Genomic DNA, 23,208 nt, shown 5'->3' with positions numbered 1-23,208 from the left:
AGCTTCTACCAGACCTCTCTAAGGCCATACAGACACATCCCTGTGAGTAACCATGAGTAATCAAAAAAGGACAGCAGTATTAGGAGAGAAATAGGAAAAAACTGTCCATGGAAGAGGTGATGTATGTGTGTATATTGGATATATTTAGGCATGAAACCTAAACACACCTTGACCTATCATAATCAAGAGGATAGTTGTAGCTATGCTATAAGCAATCCTTACATTATTTTTATTTATTTATTTATTTATTTAGGTAGGTAGATTGAGAATTAAAAGTTATATGTTATGAAATGTTAAATCTGTGCCCAGACTTTGTATTTTCCAAACAGTGAAAAAGGGGCTCCCTCATCCCTCTAGCTTGTTCTTTCAAAGTATATGAAAATGTTCTTTGCAGTAACCTTGAGAGTATTTCAGAGGCTACTGTCAGGTCTTCTGAGGCCATGTGGCAACTTGGGCTGAGCAGTAAAAGGAGTGAATAAATATTCTTGTCATTGTTTATGATGAAGAAGCTATACTGTTCTTACTCTTTTATTTATTATTTCATTTTTATTTTATTGGTACTCTTGAATGTCTACTGTATTCAAAGCCTGCACAAAGTATGCACACAGACATGTCCAAGACTAATACAGGATTTTCTGTTGAGGTCCCACAGCAACTAAAACTCAATGCAACTGCCTATCACTCATCAAAGCATTAAGTTCCCTACTAATCACAGCATCTAGCATTTATACCTGCAAGACTGTAACAACTCAGTGGTTGAAATACTTTATAAGCTAAGGAAATGAAATGGTTCTGGTCCCTTCAGTTAAGACAGTTTTATGATCTCCTCTCTGTTCTGGGTATCTTCTATGTACTTTAAAATCAGGGAGATGCGTAAAAATTCCTAGGAATAGAAAACAAAGTCAAGACCTCTCTCTCATGTGAGTATCCTAAAAAAGTCATGCTCCAGTCCTCATCAGTGAGCTTTGAATTTTTTATAAATTATGGATTGAGCAACAGCCCCTTGAAAAAGAGGTATTTGCAAACTATACTAAGCTATACTTTAAAATGCTTCAAAGCATAGATACCTCTGTCATTTAATTTCTCTCAGTAGTTTGACAGATGCACTTTCTGGGAGAGCAGATATCTGAAACCATTCTTTATAACTAAAACAGATGGAAAATATTCAGTAAGCCATAATTACATTTCCCAGTGGCTAGCTGTAGGCACCTTTCTCTGTACTCTAGTGTTTGTTTTAGATCCTTTTCTGAAATGAAGAATAACTCACAAGTTAGCTTAAGTAACAAGAAAAGCTTCTACTACTCTCAGCTAATCTGTAAACCACATTTCCTTCCCCATGAACCTGTTGCTTTTACAGCAGCAATTGGTTAGCCACACACCTGCTGGCTGGTAAATTTATCATCGAGCTTAATTGTCACTACTCCCTGTCTCTGCTAAGGTAATCTAAAAATCCTCTACAGTTTCTTTTAATACCAGGAATCTAAAGAGAAATTTGAAGCAGTGATTAATACGGAGGTTAGCTATCCATTCAGCCTCTGAAAGAGGAAACCTAAAGACAGGCTGGATTGAGAGCTCAGGATAATGTTTTCTGCTTCAGTTGCCTGACTTGCATTTGCCTGTCCAAGCACTGTGTTCCCAGTGAACTTAGGCAGTCAAGGCACACAGGCTATAGTTCTGGTCTTTAGACTGTGAAAGACACTCAAGTTCAGCAAAGCATGTTCAAATGTTCCACTAACCATACCTATTTGTATACATATATCTTCTATAAATTCTTACATGGTCATTTTACGAACCAGAGACAAAAAGAAAAAGTACTTTCAGAAACCATTGTCAGTCCAAACAGTTTAGAGAATACCACAATGAAGAAATATATCTAAAGATGTTTTGCAAATTTAATATGGCTTAGTCAACATGCAAAAGAAGATAGTGAACTTAATATATACAGGTTACAATTCCACTTCCATTACTGTCCTGGACAAAACATTCTTGACTTGGTGAATTTCACTTTATTTGATTTATCGCCAGTTAACATAGTCTTTTAATTACTGAATTGGGCACTGAGGAAAAATAGACATACAACTTACAGTCACCTAAGGTAACAGCTTTCCTCTCCAGCCTCAACTTCAGTTCAACACCTTTCTTTCCCCTAGGAAGTCTCCATTCCCACGGTTTCAGCAGTCAGCTCTGCCTTAGTCTGCAAGGCCACAGGGGTATTATGGCTCCACAGTCCCTCAGATCTCTTGTAGTACTACATGTCTTCCAAGAGCACATCTCCAGCTCTATTCCCAGCAATATCTCCTTCCATGTGTCTCCTGCACTTCTTCCTTTGGTTTCTGAAAAAAAAAAAAATAATAATAATAATAATAATTCACATCTCCTTGCATATTTCCTGTGAAGGTTCCTACATCCTGCAGCTACAGACCTTTCTCACTGATGTCTGAGAAGTGGTGCCACATGGTCCTTAGACTGGTTGAAGTTTTGGTCTGCAGTGGGCTGTTTCCATCTGTTTCCAACTCATCTGGACCCGGCTGTGTCTATTAGTTCTTGACCTCTTCCCGTAGAAGACACCCTGCACCTCCTGCTACTTAGCCAGTTATACCCAAAAGTTGGCTGCCTAGGAAGCAACACGTAAAAGTCTACCACGTTTTTAAATAAATACGGACAAGTATTAATCTACTCTGGAATTACCAGGAAATTAAATACTCCCCAGTTACAGGTGCAGGTCTCTTCTGTAATGCCAGTTTTTCTGACATCATTGAAAAGGTTGTTTATTAATGAACCCTAAATTAAATCATTTTCTCTTCCTAGATTTTTCTATTAACCTCTGAAGAAGGTTAAATAAGAAGCAGGAGGCCAAAATATTTTGTATCATAGCATCCTTGTATCTTTCAACTGCCTTCTGAACATATTTCAGACTAAACCTTCCCAAAGGCTTTTCCATGGGTATATTTATCACCAGGCCTTAAATAGTTGATATTATGCATAATTTTTATTAAACATGAAAGACTTTCTAATTAATTAGTTGATTAGTTGGTAAGCCTGTTTGTCATTGCTATCACCCCCAACATTTTTCACTGCATAACTGATAAGCTAAATACCTGACTATACTGAATGTTAATTGGTTTTTAATAGAGCATCTGCAGGAAAAAAAGAAAAAAAAAGAAAAAAAAAAGAAAAAAAAAGAAAAAAGTTGTAAGCTCCAAGGTATATGCCAATCAAAACATAATGGTTTTACTGGAGAGGATTAATACATGCTACTTCATAAGGTTTGAACTTGCCTCCCTTCTCCCTGAAAGTTACTTGAAAAGATAAAATTCTTACCCAAATGGGTACAGTTTGAATAAGATGTATTACTTCTTCCTGCCAGTCCTACTTACACAATTGCTCTCATACTGTTTCTTTAACTTCAGTGGGATTTTACGTCGGGGTAAAGTGACCAAGACTAATATAAGGCAATTCATTGTGCACAAACTGTTTACCTTGGAAGACCTTTTGAGCAGTACCTAGCAATACCAAGAAGAAAACAGGAAACAGAAAATTAGCTGTTCATCTTTGAAGAGAAGAAAAAATATCAAGGCTAATCAGAAGTATCAGTTCTGAGCAGGATATTTTTCAGTAATTTTTGAAATTATTACAGGTCTTGGCAACTGATGGAAGGAATTCTGTTTATTTAAAATATTCTTAACCATGACATTTGTAACTCTTATAAGGTTGTAGGTTTATGATATAATTCTTATAAGAATTCATTTCAATAAATACAGCCTTTAAAAAACACTTTTTTTATGTTGGGTAGCATTCCACTGGAACATGGAATATAATTACATTATAAGGGCACTAGGGTTAAAGAATTTCATATTTACTATACAATTCTTAACATTAAATATCCTGTAGAAGTACTGATTTCCTTCACCGCATATCTGGATCCACCCTCCCACACACACGCACTCTACCTCTAGCCATGCCAGAAGAGTTTAATATTTCTACATCTTTATGTATAAATTCTCTTCTACCTTCTACTCTTGCATTACCAGCTTTAACTTTTTTTTTTTTTTTTTTTTAATCAAGTTTCTGTCTTGAGCCCCGCTTTGTTCTTTTGTATTGTTTTTTATTTTTTGGAGCCCTAATTTTTCCGTTTCCTTAAGTACTGCTGTTCTTAGATTTTAAAATGTCATGTTGTTTTATCTTGATCAGTGTTCAGAAAACCAAAATGTTAACTAAATGCATTACAACATCAATATTGCTCTCCTATCTAATACCAGCCATAGATATTCAGTCTTGGCATTTTTGATGTTATCTTGTTAAAACTCTTGGTAGAAGAAATCTGTTATTTTCCCAAAATCTTTCACCTGACATCAAATAACACCAATTTGTCAAAGCCAAGCAAGCCTTTAATTATTTTTAGATGCCTGTTTTATTTTCAAATACATAATGTAGTTAGTTATCTAAATGATCCATTCTCCTTATCAAAAGAAAAAAAGAAAAAAAAAGTAGCCAAGTAGCTTTAAGAATACCCAAGTTATTTCAGTGAAGCATGTTTTCATAGTTAGGTGGGTCTCTCTACTAAAAAAGTTACATCATCTTAATGGAATAGGTATAACAGGGATTAGACACACATTAAAAGATTTATTCCAGTGCTTTCATAACAGTTGAAAGAATAGAAATCTACTTACTGTGCTTTTTATCACTTTCATAGAATCTCCTGAGGTCTACTAATAGCAGTGATATTCTTGTCAGTTCAAATTGTCTTAATTGCAAAGTTAAGGTTCTGGCATTCTGAAAAGGTTGATGTTTCTATAAGAGTATTTCAATGTGTGCAGCTAAAAACCTGATATCATAACAGGTGCTCATTCTGGGGAAAAAAATAAATAAAAAAAAAGACAGCTGTCTCTTATAAGTCTTTGCTTCTCTAAGTACTGGTAGACCTGATAGGTATTGTCACAGTGACAGTGTTTGTAGTGGCCTCCAAGAGTACAAGAACAAGATGATTGATAAGGTTTGAGAATAGAAGTACAGATGATACCAGAGACATCAAGGGTATAAACATCAGCCATAAAAAAAAAAAAAAAAAAAAAAAAAAAAGTTATTATTAAAGAAATGCAACCTTGAGAGCTGGGATGGACTGTTTTAGGGCAATAGGAAATGAGCAAAGAACATATATCCCACATGCATAAACATCCTTATACAGTGAAAACACAAAAGACATAATCAGAAACAGGAATAGTTCTTCCATAAGGACAATGGTGTCCATCCCCAGCAGAACTCTTTAATCTGCATTAAAATATTTTTATTTCTTTCTTGTTCTAATCGTAGATGATGGACGTGCTGGTACTAAGCCCAGCACCAGAACAAAAAGTATCAACAGAACTGGAAGTAAATTCTGCTTATCATTTGAGATTCAAACCTGCTTTAGAAGAATTAGAGCCACAACAGATTAGAAGACATAAGAACATCACAACTCCTACAATAAGAAGACCAAAGAAAGAACAGAGAGAGAAAGAGTTCTGCAGCATTCTTTCTCCCAGTTGAAACTGATCAATACCACTACTTAAGCATCAGCAAATCTTTCTTCTCCTTTTGAAAGAGAAAGCACCGCTTGTTGTTTTACCATTCATCACATTTTCCTTTTGCAACCCGGCAATTACTTACTACTATAAAACTGGGATTAACATATTAGAACATTAAAATGCAGAGTGTGTTTTTGTTTACTGTGTGTATATGTACGGGTGTGTATGTGTAATATATGTTTCCTGCTCTAGACTTGTCACACAAAGTGGCTGATACTGTAACAGCAAATCAGAATAAGCTCAGATGTAACATAGCTACTTAATAGAATGAACAGTTGACGCAGAAAGCTGCAAATTCTCTGGTGAATAACCTACAAATTCTCTGGTTGCCTCAGAGTTGGCATTTACATAATTATTCATTCTATCTCATAGTCTTTCCTGAAAGAACATAGTGCCTAGTTCTTAGATACATGCACTATATATCTTGAAAGACACTATACAACGGGAGCCAAAAGCAGACAGTGTTAGTCAGTTTATAGTTTTCAAGAACTAAAACAGGATTTTTTTCCAGCAGCATCTGAAATCCATGTGTTTTCTGGAATTTACACAAATTCAGGCTGCAGGAAGGCATTTCTAGAGACTTGATTATACTTAAGAGTTGGTACCTATTAAAGAATTGAAATACACTTATCCTTTTCTTCTTTATTGTATCTAGAGAATAGCAGGTTGGCTGATTCTTTGTTTAGCTTCTGAATAGTTCAAAAATTCACTGTGGAACAGTGAACAGAAGACTAAGGCAGTCTACACAATAAAAGAAATAGGTACCTATATTTAGGAGTGTTTCTTTACTAAATAAGAGCGGGACAAAAGCATGACATGGGTTTTCTGATCCCATTTGTAGACTCAGGGACATGAATTCTATCTCCAGTCCTGTGCTAGGCAGCCTATTTCTCCTTATGGTTAATAGCCTATTTCTCCTTTATGGTCTAATCATATTGACCCAGTCTTGCAGAGGATAGAGAAGCACTTCACTTCACACCTCACTATGATACACATATGGCAAAGTACCAACACAGCTCGTGGGTTCAAATTTATGTGTGCAAAATGCTGCTTTATCATGAAAGAGATTAAACACTGGAACAAGTTGCCCAGAGATGTTGTGGAAACTCCATCTTTGGTGATATTCAAAGCTCAACTGGATATAGCCCTGAGCTACATGCTTTAGTTAACCCAACTTCAGCAAGAATATTGGTCTAGATGACCTCTGGACAGCCCTACATACCTTACCTGTTCTGTGATTTTGTGTGAGATTAAAGGGCCTATTTTTTTCATTTTAATGTGAATTGAAATACCCTAGCCAATTCAGAGAAAACACTGTACCTAGAAGAACTAGAAATATCTACATAACATCAATGAAACCTCACCTACCGGAGGACTCATATTTTTTTTCCAATTTTAAAAACTGCTGTCTGATCAATATAGAGATATGAACCCCACTAAATAAACCTTGTAAAAGATTTGTCATGATATTACTGCACAGTGTCCTCATGAAGGCCTTAGTCTTCTCAGAAGAGGAAGCTACAGCTGTTGAATCAGTAATTCTAAAAGAAACTTATTCACTGACTTACTTCAGTCCAGTGAGCAAGAACGAAACAATACATCTAACAAATCAGTGTTTGGCTGTTCTAACAAGACAAAGGCAGTGAGCTGACAACTTCAGAAACAGCAGAGTAAACCTTGGAGAACCTCCTGGCTTAAAACCAAACATAACCAATCAAATAGCTGTGCAAATATACTCACAAGTCCCATTTTACTTGACAGCTCCCAGCAATCAAGAAATGTGGCAAAATGAACCATCAGAACTAAGATTTGCTCACTGATATCAAACCAGCTTTTGAGAATGACTGTCAGCTCTCTTATGTCATAAGGTTGGAAAGGAAGATGAGATAATGACAAACCCTTTTGTGCTTAGACAATAATCAATAATTGCTAAAAATGAAAGTATAAATCTGTAGAATGTTTTTGTTTGTGTCTTTTTTCCCTTGTTTTGTTTGTTTGTTCCTCCATCCCCAAAAAAAAACAGTAAATAAATACATAAAAATTTATCAGCATCAGCCTCCCTCAACACAAGAAACACTTCTCTGTTTTTACGTTTTGAGCCATGATGATTCTTTCCCCTTTAAAATTATAATTGTCCTCTCACTTCCAAATTTTAGAAACAGGTACCAACATTTTATTTTACTTTTTTCTCTCTTTCTGCAAAGGGAAATTTCATCTCATAATTGGAACAAGAGGACTGGCTACAGAAAGAGATGCAAGTGCCCAACAGCAAGGTTCCAAATAAGGTTCCAAATTTTCCTACCAGTAGGTGGAGCAAAAATGTCATTAATGTAGAGGCAAACTCTGAACTATATCTGCAGTCACCCACAGAGTGTGTTCCTTTTCCATTCTGTTTTCTAATTGCTCAGTCCAAGGAAGACAGCCTAATGCCTCTCGTTTTTATCCAGCCCTAAGAGTAAAGGGGGAATTCTGTCTGATATGGCTTTCAGAGGCACAACAAAGGAAAAAATAAATGCTCTGCCAGCTTCTGCTCTCCTACTTGCTTGTCTTCTCTGAGTATGATGGGAGAAGGACTGGGAACATGGCTCATCACAGCACGTCTTTGCATGTATATTCATGGACTTCAGTTTAGCTGGCGGTTGCTTTCCTTGTAGTCCTGAACTTGGTCCAATTGATTATCTCTTCATCCTTTAGATTTTTCATGCATGCTGTTTCATTTCCCAGAACAATGTTGTTTCATGCCACACCAAAGATAATACACACTCCCTGAAAATAAACTTATTTTTCTATGCTGGTTTTACTTATTCAGGGATGTGCTTATGCTCATGACAAAAACATGCTACAAAATTGTATATCTTTCAAATACACAGCCTCAAACCTGAAGCACCTCAACTGTTTTCACTCCAACCGTACTCAAGAGTACCTTAGACAGACTACCTTATACATTAAAAGATCTTGAAAGCATCCTTCAACTTTGTTATGCTTCTGTAAACTATGGATTAATGGGAATCAGCATGGGACTTGCTACACAGAGAGGAATACCTACAGGAATTAACATTTAAACCAAAAACTTCAAAATGAAAAGCTTTGTCATCTCCTGACAGGATCATGCCTGCTGTTTCTATGATTCACAACAAAACACGGCTTTATATTAAATCACAGCTGAGCACCAGGATGCAGATATTCAAGATGGCCTTTCAAAATGACATTGCAGCTTATCATCAGAGAAAAAAATGTAGTTAGAATTTTATTATTGGTCATTAGGAAATTCCAGCAGCACCCGGATATCTCCAAATACAACATGACCAACTTTGACTCTCTTACATTGGGATCTTCAGCAAATAACTTTATTGTAGTAATTTGTGTCAATTTGGGGGTCAGTTTGAAAGATGTTAATTGGGGCAAATTCACTGAATTTATTAGTGCTTTAGTTACTTCATCAGCTAATGTTAATTTCATCATCTAACTTGAAAGACATTAATTCATTTTTGTTCCATTTGGCTGTGTCTATTCACAAAAACAGACCTCTTCACAAGGCAGTATTTAGAGACTTTCTAACTGAAAGGAATAACACTGAGAGAAATTCTTTTAGAATTCTAATTACACGGTGAAAGTTAATTTTTAGTGTTTCTAAAATACAGGGCACCCAAGACTAAAAATCTCAGCTCTGTTGAATTACTATCCCAGAAAAACTCCAGTAATTTAGCACAACTTAGACAACTTTCTGATTTTCATTTTATTATTATTTTCACTTGGAATCAGTACAGAAGCTAGTTAAAGTTTACTTAATATAAACCAGTTAAAGAATGTTTAATAAATTATTTATACTAATACTATATGGAAAAAAAAAATTGGTCAGCATCAGCAGATTCACCTAGGCAGGGTATACAAGGTATCCATTCTGCACCACTTGCTTAAGCACTTACTATGTGCTAATGAGATGGATGAAATTTAACTGTGCTTTGAGATAAAGGTTGACAATTGCACTTCAAGAGTTTACAATTTAGTACATGAAGAAAACAGTCAGATCAAGGTTTCTTGTTTCCCTCCCCTCCTTCCCCCCTCTCCCCCCTTCAGTCTTGGTTTTGTGAAATGATGCACAGGAAAAAAATCCCAAATTAGTGTTTTACTGATACAAGAAAAGATCGTTAAGAACTTTACAAGCTCTTTCTGTCAAGCCACATGTTTAAGATTCCATACTTACATGTATGAATTTCAAAACTTGGTTCTGTAAAGCTTTGTGATCATTTCCTCAGCTATAAAAGAAGATAGTAAAGGACCCCCAGGGACACTGAGTTGAAATAAATTGTTAATGTAAGCATTTTGAATGAGGCTTCCATAATTTTAATAGCAAGTTCATTCCTTATTCTGCCCCCCCATGTCTTGGAAATATATATCTTGCTAGTCTTTGCTCCCACTATCCCACTATCTGAAAACAGCTCCTGACCTATATTTTCACTCACCTATATTTGACAAAGCAGTGACATTTCACTTTCTCAGTTTGTAAGCAAGTAGAAAAACTTAAGGGGGTTGTCTATATACATCCCATATTTAATGTAAAATAGATTAACAAAGGAAAAAGGAAAATATGAAATACTGATAAATTGTCAGAATAGAAATACAAAAGACATTCTTTGAAATGGCTCTCTCAATAATATTTCTTTGGAACCTGACTTACAGTAAGGTATCCGGAAGTATGTTGTACTAAAAGGATTCTTTTTATAAGAATTAATCATATATTGTCCATAATTTTCAAAAGTGAAAATGGCCAAAAGTTCTCTTCAAATTTAGCCTTAAAAAAAAAAAAAAAAAGAAAAAAAAAAGTCAACTTACTGAATGAAATCCTAACAAAAGAGCATAACAAAAGAGGTAGTTAACATATTTTACTATAGCTAACACAGTTAGTATATTCCATTAATTTTAAAATGTAAAGGGACTTTATAACAAAGTTAGAGAATTCAGCACCTCAGGATACCTTCTTTGGAAAAATTCTTAATCTCATTTGTCCCTTTCATAATAAATGAAATTTATTATGATAAATTAATACTATATAATTAATATATAATCAATAAATTAATAAATAAATTAATACTAAAAAATACCAGAATAATACAAATAAACCTTGAGAGCTCAACATCTGGCATCAGAGGTTGCTGTCCAACAGCAGTGGAAGGGAGATATCAGCAGGGGATGCTTTTGCTCATCCCTCCATCCCTCCCTCCCTTCCTTCCTTCATTCCTTCCTCCTGCCCATTGCTGCATGCTCAGAGAAGTTCATCTGATGAAATCCAAGATGAGGCAAAGACAGCAGATGAGTATAGCAATATCACCGCTGAGTGCTGGGAAGCTCTCCACCATATACCTATTCATATATCTCTGGGTAGCAGTGGGATGACTGGAGTTTGCCTCATACTCCAGGACACTCTCAGACAGGAGGTTGCCTAGTTCTTGGACTGCAGATGTGAATCTTCTTGATGAATGAAGGGGACTTCTGTGATATGGAAAGCTCATATTTGGTATTGGGTGTGTGGTATCACATATTCCCTTCTCTTTTGTTTGTAGACCCCTCTGTCAACATCCTACCAAAGCCACAGAATTCTGTTTGCAGTCCACTCCTAGCCCTGTCCTGTCCAATCATTCACAGCACTGTGGTAAGAAGCTGAGACAGTGGAAGGGAAAGATTATTCCCAGTTTTTTAACTTGCTATATATCCTGGTTTCAGCTAGTATAGTGTTAGTGTTCTTCCTTACAGCTGGTATGGTGCTGTGTTTTGGATTTAGGATGAGAATAATGCTAAAACCAATATTTTAGTTGTTGCTGAGCAGTGCTTAAACTAAGTTAAGGACTTTTCAACTTCTCTTACAGTCCTGTCAGAAAGGAAGCTGTGCATGCACCAAAAGCTGGGATGGGACAGAACCAGGACAGCTGACCCAAACTGACCAAAGGGACATCCCATACCATACGGTGTCATGTTGAAGAGTACAACTGGGGGGATTGGCTAGGGAGAGACCTCCTTAGCAGATCCCCCACTGCTTGGGGTCTGGCTGGGCATCGATCAACAGGTGGTGAGCAATTGCATTGTGCATAAATTGCTTTGTATATTATTATTATTATTCCCTTTTTTGTCTTATTAAACTGTCTTTATGTCGACCCATGAGTTTTTACCTTTTTTTTTCTTGATTCTCTTCCCCATCCAACTCTGGGGGGGTAGGGGAAGGGAAGGGGGAGGGGGAGGGGGGAGGGGAGGGGAGGGGGAAGGGGGCAAACATCTGTGTGGTTCCTAGCTGCCTACTGGGCTAAACCACACTATATTTTTTAAAATAAACAATCAAACATCAAACAAATAAACAAACCAAAAATTCTTCCTTGAATACCCCTAAACAGGAAAGCATGATGCTGGGAATGTTCCAGTCACTGTTTTCCACTTCCTTAGACTTCAACCTTTTAACCTTTTCTACAACAGAAATGCTTTCATTTAACTAACATAGGACATTAATAATGTTCAGCCAATACTGTCTGAATAAATAAGGAAGCAGAAACACTGAAGTCACCATTACCAAGGACAGCACTCTATCATGCGTGATGGGATTTATTACTGAAAAATTACTTCAGTATATTCTATGTAATTCCTTCCCATCAGGAATTTATTTTTAAAAAAATGCTTACTTTCTGAATTACAGTCACTTCTGACATCCAGTAGAACTTCTGCTTTCCTTTCTTTTAATGAAATTTGAATCACACAAGTGTCAGTAAAAATTAAGCTATGAGAGCCTTACACAAATGCAATTACAGTCAACATATAGAGGATGAACTCCTGACAGCAATATGCATTAGAGTTAACCTCCAAAAGCAAACACTTTTCTGTAGTGCATACTCATATGTAGCTTAGTTTAAAACCCCTTAAAAATATCTGGCTATCTAGTGGGTGGCATCCCTGCCCATGGCAGGGGAACTGAAACTAGATGATCTTTAAGGTCCCTTCCAATCTGAGCCATTCTATGTTTCTATGATAAGTTTATAGTTCCTTTACATGTTAATGCCTTGTTTTGCAAACAGGAGTTTGAAGAGAACCAAGAATAATTGTTAGGTATTTTTACAGAAGAAAAAAAAAAAAAAAAAAACACTTTCTCCTGCACATAGGTCTTTAACGTTCTACTTATAATGGCACAGTGGTTTTCTAATGGTTCATGAAACTCTTTAGGTGTAAGTGATTAACATTTGTGACATGTAGCCTCCAGACAGCTACTGCAACAAAATGTTTAACTTTGTGTTACTAATTTTTATTTTAAACCAATAAACCCCTAAAATATCTATGTTTGCAATTTTTCAGAACTTTCAGCTGTCAGTATTGAATGGGACCTTCTTCCACCTCTTTCAATGAGAGCATAGCAACGCTCATCAGCTGGTCTATGAAAATTAACAATGCACTTAACAAAACCTTTCAAGCTAATGCTCTTTTCTCTTCATTTAGAATTGAAACACTATTCAAGTTACCACTAGTCAGCTGGAAATTATTAAATCACTATGCTATAATAACATGATTGCATGCTCTTCTGTAAACTGGAAATTTTGATGGCATTCACAGCAGGCAGAGCATGTGTCCTTAGATATCTCTGCTACAGAGAAAGGAAAATAAATAAAATCCATCTCCTGTACCTGTTTAAGAAATTTGTTCTCAGTGTATTAACCGCAGTCACCTTTGGAACTGTCAGTTAAAATGGTCATGCTTACAGGATCATAAAGCCTAATCTTATTTAGGCTTAAAGTGAACACTAAAAATCTAGAATTTCAAAATATCTTTTATATGACTTAATTATTCTCATCTCTCAACTCTGAAACCAAAGGACATTTAGTTCTAAGTATTGGGTCAAACATATACGCTTAATATACGCTATCCACTGATGGAATTGTGAGGAAGAGACACACTATTGGGAAAAAAAATATATATATATATATATATATATATATATCCAAGTCATTTATTTAAAATACACATGGAGGATTTTACCATATTTTTCCTTACAGTTCTGGGTAGGCCAGCTGGCAACAGGCTGAAAGCTGGTAGGTAGTGCTGGTTCTGAACACCCGAACCCAGGCAAAACAAATGAATACTGAGTCCTTAAATCAAACCTTTTTTTTTCTTTTTTTCTTTTCCCTGCGTATGCATTCATATACTCAAGAACTGTGTGTAATCCAATTTCAGAAGGAAAACTAATCTTTTCAAGGTTTATGCTTGGGTATTTGTCACCATCACACAATGAAGTGGAATGGACTGGAATATTATAGTGTTTCATCCAAATACTATTCATACATGAAGGACTTTTTTCCTATCTCTTACTCAGGAAGGTTGAAGGGAAACCCTCCCTAGGAAACCTGCTACTCTGTTACTCACTGCTTAACATTTCTTTCATTTCTTTAAGCACATTATAGAAGTGCAAACTGTCTTAATAATGAAAGAATATATACCCAAAAGTTATTTCTCCGTCATGCAGAGAAGAATGTCACTTCTGGATTAGATTTATTGCTTTTCAGAAAAACACACAGCAACAACAACAAAGACATGATGAGAAAGCAGCGTGACAGTTAGAAATTATTTGGACAGCAATGCCAAAGCTGGTTACTGAAGGCTTACCTGTGGAAATTTTTTATATTAGTTGCATGCAAATTTATACAGACACTGAAAGAAAATTGGTCTTACTGAAAATATGTGACAAGGTAAGAAATACAAGTCAGAAAAAGTCCTTGTGAAATCATGTGCAACAATATGGAACAACACCCGCCTCCATCCTTGACAGTTAATCTAGATGAATAGTGTTCCTCTCCTCTACAGGAAGTGGAGCTGGTAATTCAAACAGGAGCATAGATTTAATGTTAAGCTATCAGAGACTCCATTAAGACAGGTCAGTTCATATTGTCCTATTTAAACCAGTTATGAACTAACTGGTTAAGAAAGGCAAGAATGTCTAGAGCATATTATGCAGTTTCAAGAAATAAACAGGTTAGGAACACTTGATAGTTCCCAAGGGAGCCATCCTTACACTCAGCACAGAACTCCAAGAAACAACTGCTCATCAAGAGGCAGGGAAATAGAGATACTCCTCAAACACTGAGAGGCAACTTGGGAAGGCTTAGCAGAATCACTATCATAGCTCCAGGCTGACAGACAATTTTTCCCTACAGTCCCCCAAAACAATGTGTATCATCTGGCTTCAGCATTGTATTACCCTCCTATGCTATAAGGAAGAAGGGCTGGTTTTAATATGCCTATAGGAAAGCTTGGAGCTTTCCAAACACTAGAGACTATTTATTTATTTATTTATTTATTTATTTCGGCACGGACATGAGCAGATAGGAGACTTTATGAGAGAGAGAAATTAAGCCTGATGTGTGAATGATAACAAATAACAAAAAGATTCCTGAGTGGCAGATAGCACTCAAGATACAGGTGCTTCAAAGACATTTGCCTTTTTCAGAGGCAAAACTTAGGAAGTGGTCCAATGTAACTCCACAACTACAGTCATCATTCTGTGAGCTCTGGGATTACCAAGGTCTGGTTTTCTACATACACATGCTCTAGTTTGACCATGACCTATCTTTCCCAGTACTACTTTACTTCTAGTTGCATACCTGCAAATTTTAGTTTTAAACTTCTACTTGCCAATAAATTCAACATTTGGAAATGGCTGTCCTTATATCTGACTTGGCAGAAGTGGTCTAAGAGCTTTGACACTCAGACACATGAGGAAACTTGTTTCTTTAGGGAACAAGCAGAGAGTTAAGGAGAGACATAAAGACACTCAGTGTTGTATAGAAGACAATTTAACAGTTCATTATAGAAAAAGTGCTCTTGATAATAACCTACTCTACATATTTTAATATTTATGCTTGGTATTTGATATGATCAGAAAATTTGACACCTAAGGACCAGTGACTGACTCTGCCCTTTTCTGGATTATTTTTCTTCTGTTGAATCTTTCAGAGTCCTGGAAGTGCCAGGGTGGTTCAGAAGATAATATACTAATTTAATCCAAGAAAGTCATACAACTGTGGCTGCGTTTGTTACCATTAAAGAAGCCGAAAACTATAGGAGCAGATACAACTTATTGCTACAGTGAAAATTGTGACACCCACCTGTTTGTTAGGAGTGGTATCACCTTCCTGGCAAATGATCAGGAAGGACAGATGCAAACTTCACTGAGAATCTGTTCCTGCTGAGATCTAGCATTTTTTACATTAAAGAGAAAAGAGAATCATGAACACTGGGAATTAAGGCATTAGACACCAGCTGTACATCTAAAGGATTACTTAATTTTTATTCACAGTTAAGGGTCTTATGGGGAAAAAAAAGTATAACACAATAGAAACGCTCAGTTTCTTCTTCATATAAGCTAAATTAACATGAACAAAATCTCTGTAAATATAAAGAGCTGGAAACATCAGGTAATAAGAATGAAAAGTCTAGTATCCAACCTGTAATAAGATTAATTCAATATCACTTCCCCATTTCTTACTCTCTGTCACAGGAGAGAATGAATGTTGAGCCATTTTCTGCCATCATAAGAATATTTGTCAAGAAAATGATATCTAGCACTTTCAAATGACTCACTTATTGCAAAAGTCCTGAGCTATTCTACTTTGACCTCCTCATGTTGAGTACTTAATTGGCTAGCTATTCTGTTCCTTCTTTTGAATCACAGAATCATAGAATGGTTTGGGTTGGATGGGACCTTAAAGATCATCCAACCCTCCTGCCATGGGCAGGGATGCCTCCCACCAGATCAGGTTGCCCAAGGCCCCATCCAACCTGGTCTTGAACACCTCCAGAGATGGGGCAACCACAACTTCTCTGGGCAATCAGTCTCTCACCACCCTCTGAGTAAAGAATTTCCTCCTAACACCTAATCTAAATCTACCCTCTTTTGGTTTGAAACCATTTCCCTTTGTCTTGTCACTAACTGCCCACATAAAAAGTCACTCTCCATCTTTTTTTATAAGCCCTCTTTAAGTACTGAAAGGCTGTAATAAGGTCTCCCCAGAGACTCCTCTTCTCCAGGCTTAACATCCCTGGTTCTCTCAGCCTTTCTTCATAGGAGAGTTGCCCTCTGATCATTTTCATGGCCCTCCTCTGGATCCACTCTAACAGGTCCACAACTTTCTGGTGCTGGGGGCCCCAGACCTGGATGCAGTACTCCAGGTTGGGCTTCATGACAGCAGAGTAGAGGGGGACAATCACCTCCCTTGACCTGCTGGACATGCCTCTGATGATGCAGCCCAGAATACAGTTGGCCTTCTGCACTGCAAGCACACACTGCTGGCCTATGTCAAGATTTTCACTCACCAGAACTCCCAAGTCCTTCTCTTCAGGGCTGCTCTCAACAGGTTCTTTTCCCAGTCTGTACTCATGTCTGGGATTGCCCCGAACCAATGCAACCTTGCACCTGGACTTGTTGAACCTCATTATTTTCATGTGGATCCATTTCTCATGCTTGTCCAGGTCCCTCTGGATGGCATTCTTTCCTTCTGTTGTATCAACTGCAGCACTCAGCTTGGTGTTGTCTACAAACTTGCCAAGGGTGCACTTGATCCCACTGCCTATGTCATTGATATCAAAGAGCACAAGTCCCAAGACAGACTCCTGGGGGACAGCACTTGTCACCAGCCTCCACCTGGACATGGAGACATCGACCACAACTCTCTGGTTGTGGCCATCCAGCCAATTCCTTATCCACCAAATAGTCCATCTTTCAAATCCACATCTCTCCAATTTGGAGATCAGGACATCAGGTGGGACCATGCCAAAGGCCATACAGAAGTCCAGGCAGATGACATCAGTCAGTCTTCCCTTGTTGACTGATGCAGTCACTCCATCATAGAAGGCCACCGGATTGGCCAGACATGCTTTGCCCTTGGTGAAGCTGTGATGGTTGTCTTGGATCACCTCCTTGTCTTGCATGTGCTTTGACACTGATTCCAGGAGGATCTGTTCAATGATCTTACCAGGCTCAACAATCTGCAGTTCCCTGGGTCTTCCTTTCAACCCTTTTTTTAAAATGGGAGTGATACTTCCCTTTTTTCTGATACTGGGGACTTCACCTGACTGCCATGACTTTTCGGATATGATGGAGAGAGGTTTGGCAACTACATCAGCTAGTTCCCTCAGGACCACAGAATATATATCATCAGGACTCATAGACTTTTACCTGTTCAGTTTGATCAGGTGGTCTTGAACCTGATCTTTGCTTAAAGCAGGAAAGACTCTGCTCACCTAGCCCCTGCCTAGAGGTTCAGGGACTTAAGAGACATGGGAAGCTTAACTGCCAGTGAAGACTGAAGCAAGGAAGTTGTTGAGTACCTCAGTCTTCTCCATGTCTGTTGTTACCAGTTCTCCCTTCTTATGATAAATAGGGAGTGCACTGTTCTTGTATTTTCTTTTCTTAGCAATGCACATATAGAATCCCTTCTTGTTATTCTTTGTTCAAGTTCAGTTCCATCTGTATTTTGTGCTTTCCTGATCTCATCCTTACACATCCAGACAGCATCCTGTCCTGGTTTTGGCTGGGATAAAGTTAATTGTCTTCCTAGTAGCTGGTATGGTGACATTTTGGATTTAAGATGAGAATAATGTTGATAACATACCAATGTTTTAGTTGTTGCAGAGCAGTGCTTACACAGAACCAAGGATTCTTCAGCTTCTCTTACAGACCAGCCAGCAAGGAAACTGGGGATGCACAAGAAGCTGGGAAGTGACAGAACCAGGACAGCTGACCCAAATTGGCCAAATGGATATTCCATACCATATGGTGTCATGCTGATCAATAAAACTGGGGGAAGTTGGCCAGAGCAGGTGCTGCTGCTCAGGGTCTTGCTGGGCATTGGTCAACAGGTGATGAGCAATTGCACTGTGCATCACTTGTTTTGTATATTCCTTTATCAGCATAATAATTATTATTTTCCCTTCATTTTCTGTCCTATTGAACTGTCTTTATCTCAACCCATGAGTTTTACCTTTTTGTTTTCTGATTCTCTCCCCCAACCCACTGGAGGGAGGAGGGGGACTGAGCGAACAGCTGTGTGGTGCTTAGCTGCCTGCCGGGTTAAACCACAACATATCCCTCTATTCTTCCCAGGCTACATGTCCCTGCTTCCACCCAGTTCCTGTGCATTTCCTTCTTACACGTCAGTTTGACCAGCAGGTCAGCCATGCCAGTTTCTTGCTTTCCCTGCTTAATTTCTTACACATGGGGATAGAGAGTTCTTGCAATCTACAAAGTGTCCTTAAGGAGTTGCCAGCTTTAATCAGTTCCCCCGTTCCTAAGGACAGTGTCCTAGGGGATCTCATCTGCTAATTATTAAATAGCTGGAATTTCGCTCTTTGAATGTTCAGGGTCTGGACTTCACTCTTTCCCAGGCTTATATTCCTTGAGATCATTAACTCAAGCTGGTCATGGTTGCTGCAGACCAGACTGCCTCTGATCTTAACCTCTTTAATGAGTTCATCTGCATTGGTGAGCACTACATCCAGTAATATTTCTCTTGTGGTTGGTTTGTCTAATACTTGGACCAGGAAGTTACCCTCAGTACAATGCAGGAGTCTTCTGGATGGCTTACAGCCTGCTGTATAGGTTTCCCAGCAGACATCCACATGGTTGAAATCCCCCATCAAGAAGAGAGCCTGAGAGTGCAATGCTTCTTGCAGCTGAAGCAGGAAAACCTCATCAACAGGTTCCCCTTGATCAGGCAGCCTGTAGGAGACCCGAATCACAAGGTGTTTTTTATTGGTCCAGTCCTTAGTTTTTACTCACAGGCTCTCAACCTGACCATGCCTGTAGCTCAGAGGCAGCTCTTCATAATCTATCCATTTCTTAATATAGTGGCCAACTCCCCTGATGCTCCTTCCCTGTCTTTCTCTTCTAAAAAGCTTCTAGCCTTGATTCCAGTGTTCCAGTTGTGTGATTTTTCCCACCATGTTTCTGTGATATCAGTTAGGTCATAGTTTTCTAATTGTACCATGGTTTCCAACTCCTCTTGCTTGTTTCCCATGGTGCATGCATTGGTGGAGAGGCACTTCAGCTGGTCTATCAGCTGCATCACCTTTTTAGAGGAGCTCTCCCTAATTCCTCTGGGACAATTCACAGGTATTTCCCTGATGCTTCCTTAATTGTCTGTGTTCCCTGGCTCTTCTCTGTCACTCAGAAGTACATCCTCTTCCCCACTGAATCTAGTTTAAAAATCTGCTAATAAGTCCAGCCAGCTTGCTGCCCAGAATACTTTTGTCCCACCTGGTCAGATGTGCCCCATCTGGTGTCAGCATACTTAGTCTCCTGAGAGTGCATCCAAGATCATAGAACCCAAAACCCTGAGCATGGCACCAGCCATTCAGCCAATCATTCACCTTCTTCTTGGGTCACAGTCTCCAGCTGGGAGGAAAGAGGAGAACACAACCTGCGCACCCAATACCATGAAGGTCTTTCTGAGAATCTTTTCTTTTCTAAGAATGTGTGGTAGTCTTCTGGCTTTAGCATGCTTAGGGGCTTCTTCATGATATTGCAAATGCAGACCTCTGGCAAGCAGCAAACCTCTTTAGATGGGATGTCTGGATGGCAAATGGGTGCTTCAGTACCTTTCAGTGAAGAATCTCCAATTATTAACACCCTTCATGCTTTGTTTGATGGCATTGGTTGGTTGGACCAACTTTGTATGGTTGTCCTTTCCTGCATCTTGACCATTACTCACACACACCACTTTTTCCAGTCCCAGAGCATTGTATCTGTTGTGCAGGGACACCTATGGGGAAAGGGGGATACTCTCTTCTTCTGCTCAGCAAGCAGAGATTAGTCCAGTCTCTCTTGTCTCATGAGACAGTAAAGTTTGTAATCTCAGGGTTGAAAGCTAGCTTACCTTCTCCTTGCCAGGACTTAAGACAGGGCTATTGCTCAGCCTGTGTTAGCGCACAATACCATGCATCTCTCTCTCAGATTCCTGGATGTTACACTATCTTTGTGAGCTCCTCTTGCAACATGGCAAGTTGCTTGAAAAGTTTGTCCAGCTGGGCACACTTGCACCCATGACACCCACCTTTGTCATCAGGCCCTAAGGGTAATTACAAATTCTGGAGTTCCCTGCAACTGAGGGAAAAACAAGAATAATTAACCAACAATAATTTAAGACATTAAAATTATGAGAGGAAAAGTGCACTAGTCCAAGAAAACATAGATATATTCTAAGATTTCTTACTCTAGATTCATTAATTGCTTAGAACGTATCAGAGTTATTATTAGTGCAACTTGGCTTTCTTTGTCACCCCCATCTATTACAGTATTCTGATTCCCACTCTACTTATGCATATTTAGAGATGTCAGTGCTCATTTCATTCCTGTGTTTAATTTTTTATTGTTTATTGTTTATATACCCTCACTTAATTTTTTGTGAAGTCCAGTTTAAAATGTTCCTTTCTTTATTGATATTTCTGAAAATGAATTATCAAACAATGCAAAATTCATCAAATATTATCACTGTGACAGAAAATTTTTGATGCCCAAACTGAGATTAGCATACTATTTAACATTGACATCGGAACTATTATAAAGAAGATATTTCCTTTCTCCTATTGCTACCGAAGAGATTTAATGAGCTGAGGAACACAGCAACATACTTCAAAAATCTTTACATAAGGAACTATACAAAAGGAGAGGGGAAATCCAGATCTACATAGCAGCCATTTCCTTAAAAGCAAAACAAAGTAAATCAAAATGAAACAGGAAAACAAACAAACAAAACACACACACACACACAACAAACAAACAAACCAAAAATATAGGACATCTCTTTCAGCAATCTTCCAATATGATCCCTAAAGACCTTCGAACTTGTCAGAGGGTTCTGCCTCAGTTTCTTCACTAGAATCTTGATCTGAGTCAAAAGTAACTATTGTGTAACATATATTGATCAAATCACTGCACGAAAGTAACACATGAACTAATTCAACATGAAATTATATATTCATTGTATTTGAAGTAACAGAGAAAATAAGTTACATGCATGTTGACTTTTTTCTCCTCTTCCTGAAAGTATAGTGGTTTTTTTTTGTTGTTGTTTGTTTGTTTGTTTTTTAAAGAACTTTATTTTTCTGAAAAAATGTAAGCAAATGAAATACTCATGTAGAGGCCACAAACGTCTGTAAGAGTTTCAAAACCCATATTGTTTAGGATGTATGCCCAGATTGGCAACTTAAGCACTGTAAATCAAATCTACCTTTGGTATATGTTTCATTACCTACGTCCTTTTCCTTTTCTGTCACTATACTGCTATAAGCAAATGGGTTTTACTTTCTCATCCACTGTATGAAAAAAAGTGGTTATTTAATGCCAGACTCATTAACAACAAAAAGCTATGAGGCCAGTTTCAAGTAGCTGAAGGAACAAGCCCTTTTACCTCAGAAAACATCCTCAGACATTCACCCAAAACAATTTAGTCCTGGAGTATCACTGTGCATTTACTTTTATCTTAATGAAAATTCATCAGGTTTGGATTAAGATTTCAATAACACTTGTAAACATGGTATCAATGATTCAAGTAAATCTAAGTGATGTTTAACTGCAAAGCTTCTTGTCATGTTTCTGATTTGGTTAAAGAAAGAATAGCAGTAAAGCAGACTATTCAACTAAATTAACCTCTGGTGCCTTACAAACAAGAGAATCTCTCTCACGATGATATGTTGATTAACTTATTTTTATGTACAGACGTACACTTATAATCAGTTACAAGCAATGCTTCTTAATGGATACTGCTCTAGATATTTTACAGAAAATTCCTCTCTTTATAAAAGCTGCTATAAATGAAAAATCGAACATAAGTAACGGATCATCTTTGACAAACATGAACTTCAGTTGCAGTAATGAAGAGTAACAAGATGATCATGAGAGAGTACACAGAAGGCTATGAATATATTTCCTGTATAGGTTCTACCTGAGGTCAACCTGAGATTCAGCCTCTCCTAGAGAGCCTAGAGAGCTTAGCTGCTGCTAAGGCTGACCTCTCTTTATAATGTCATGAACAGTCCTGTTCACACAAACTGTATGTTTGTGGTTAACAGGAAATTGAACCTTATTACCAAGCATTCACACCTACTTTTAATTCCAGCTGCTCTGTGTTTATACACACACACATATATATTTGACAGCAGGATTCATAAATTACAATTGTGCTATTAAGTTCTGTGCTTTATTGCCAGAAGAAGCCTTGATTGGCTGAAGTGAACTGTGTTCATTCATTATGGGTTGAATACACTCCTCACATTTTTTACTGAATGCCTCTTAAAGGCCACTCCCAATTAATAGAAAATGTAGATTTCCGCTCTGATATTCTAAGTCTTTAAACATGATGCAAGATATACAGGATTCCTGTTTTGCAGTGATTCTCATACTTACCCCACCTATCTGTCGGGAAAAACAACAACAAAACAACACCCCCCCCAAAAAAAAAAAAAAAAGAAAAAATCAACAAAATAAGGAATTTGCAAAAGTAGGATTGTTCACTGTGTTTCAGTCCAACAGAAAATCATTAATGTATTTTCAGAAACAGGTATTTTTCCAGCTGATTTCTGCTTTAGAAGTTTCTCATATTATGCCATTTTTCATTTGTTTAGG

At 37.7% G+C, this 23,208-nt stretch overlaps 1 long non-coding RNA gene across 2 annotated transcripts; it reads right to left on the bottom strand.

Annotated features, from left to right (window-relative positions):
* Positions 1–312: 312 nt before the first annotated feature.
* Positions 313–19,387, bottom strand: LOC121066354. 2 transcript variants are annotated; one of them, XR_005817703.1, is made up of 5 exons: positions 19,377–19,387; positions 16,430–16,435; positions 3,480–3,503; positions 2,423–2,614; positions 313–2,333 (listed from the first exon to the last, which is right to left on the bottom strand). It is a non-coding gene; the product is annotated as an uncharacterized LOC121066354 (long non-coding RNA). The 2 variants fall into 2 exon arrangements; XR_005817702.1 differs by lacking the exons at positions 16,430–16,435; positions 19,377–19,387 and having other exon boundaries at positions 3,480–3,575.
* Between the last annotated feature and the right edge of the window lie 3,821 nt (positions 19,388–23,208).

Source organism: Cygnus olor, chromosome 2 (genome assembly GCF_009769625.2).
Source record: "Cygnus olor isolate bCygOlo1 chromosome 2, bCygOlo1.pri.v2, whole genome shotgun sequence".
Taxonomy (NCBI): Eukaryota; Metazoa; Chordata; class Aves; order Anseriformes; family Anatidae; genus Cygnus; species Cygnus olor.
This window is presented reverse-complemented; position numbering and strand designations above follow the sequence as displayed.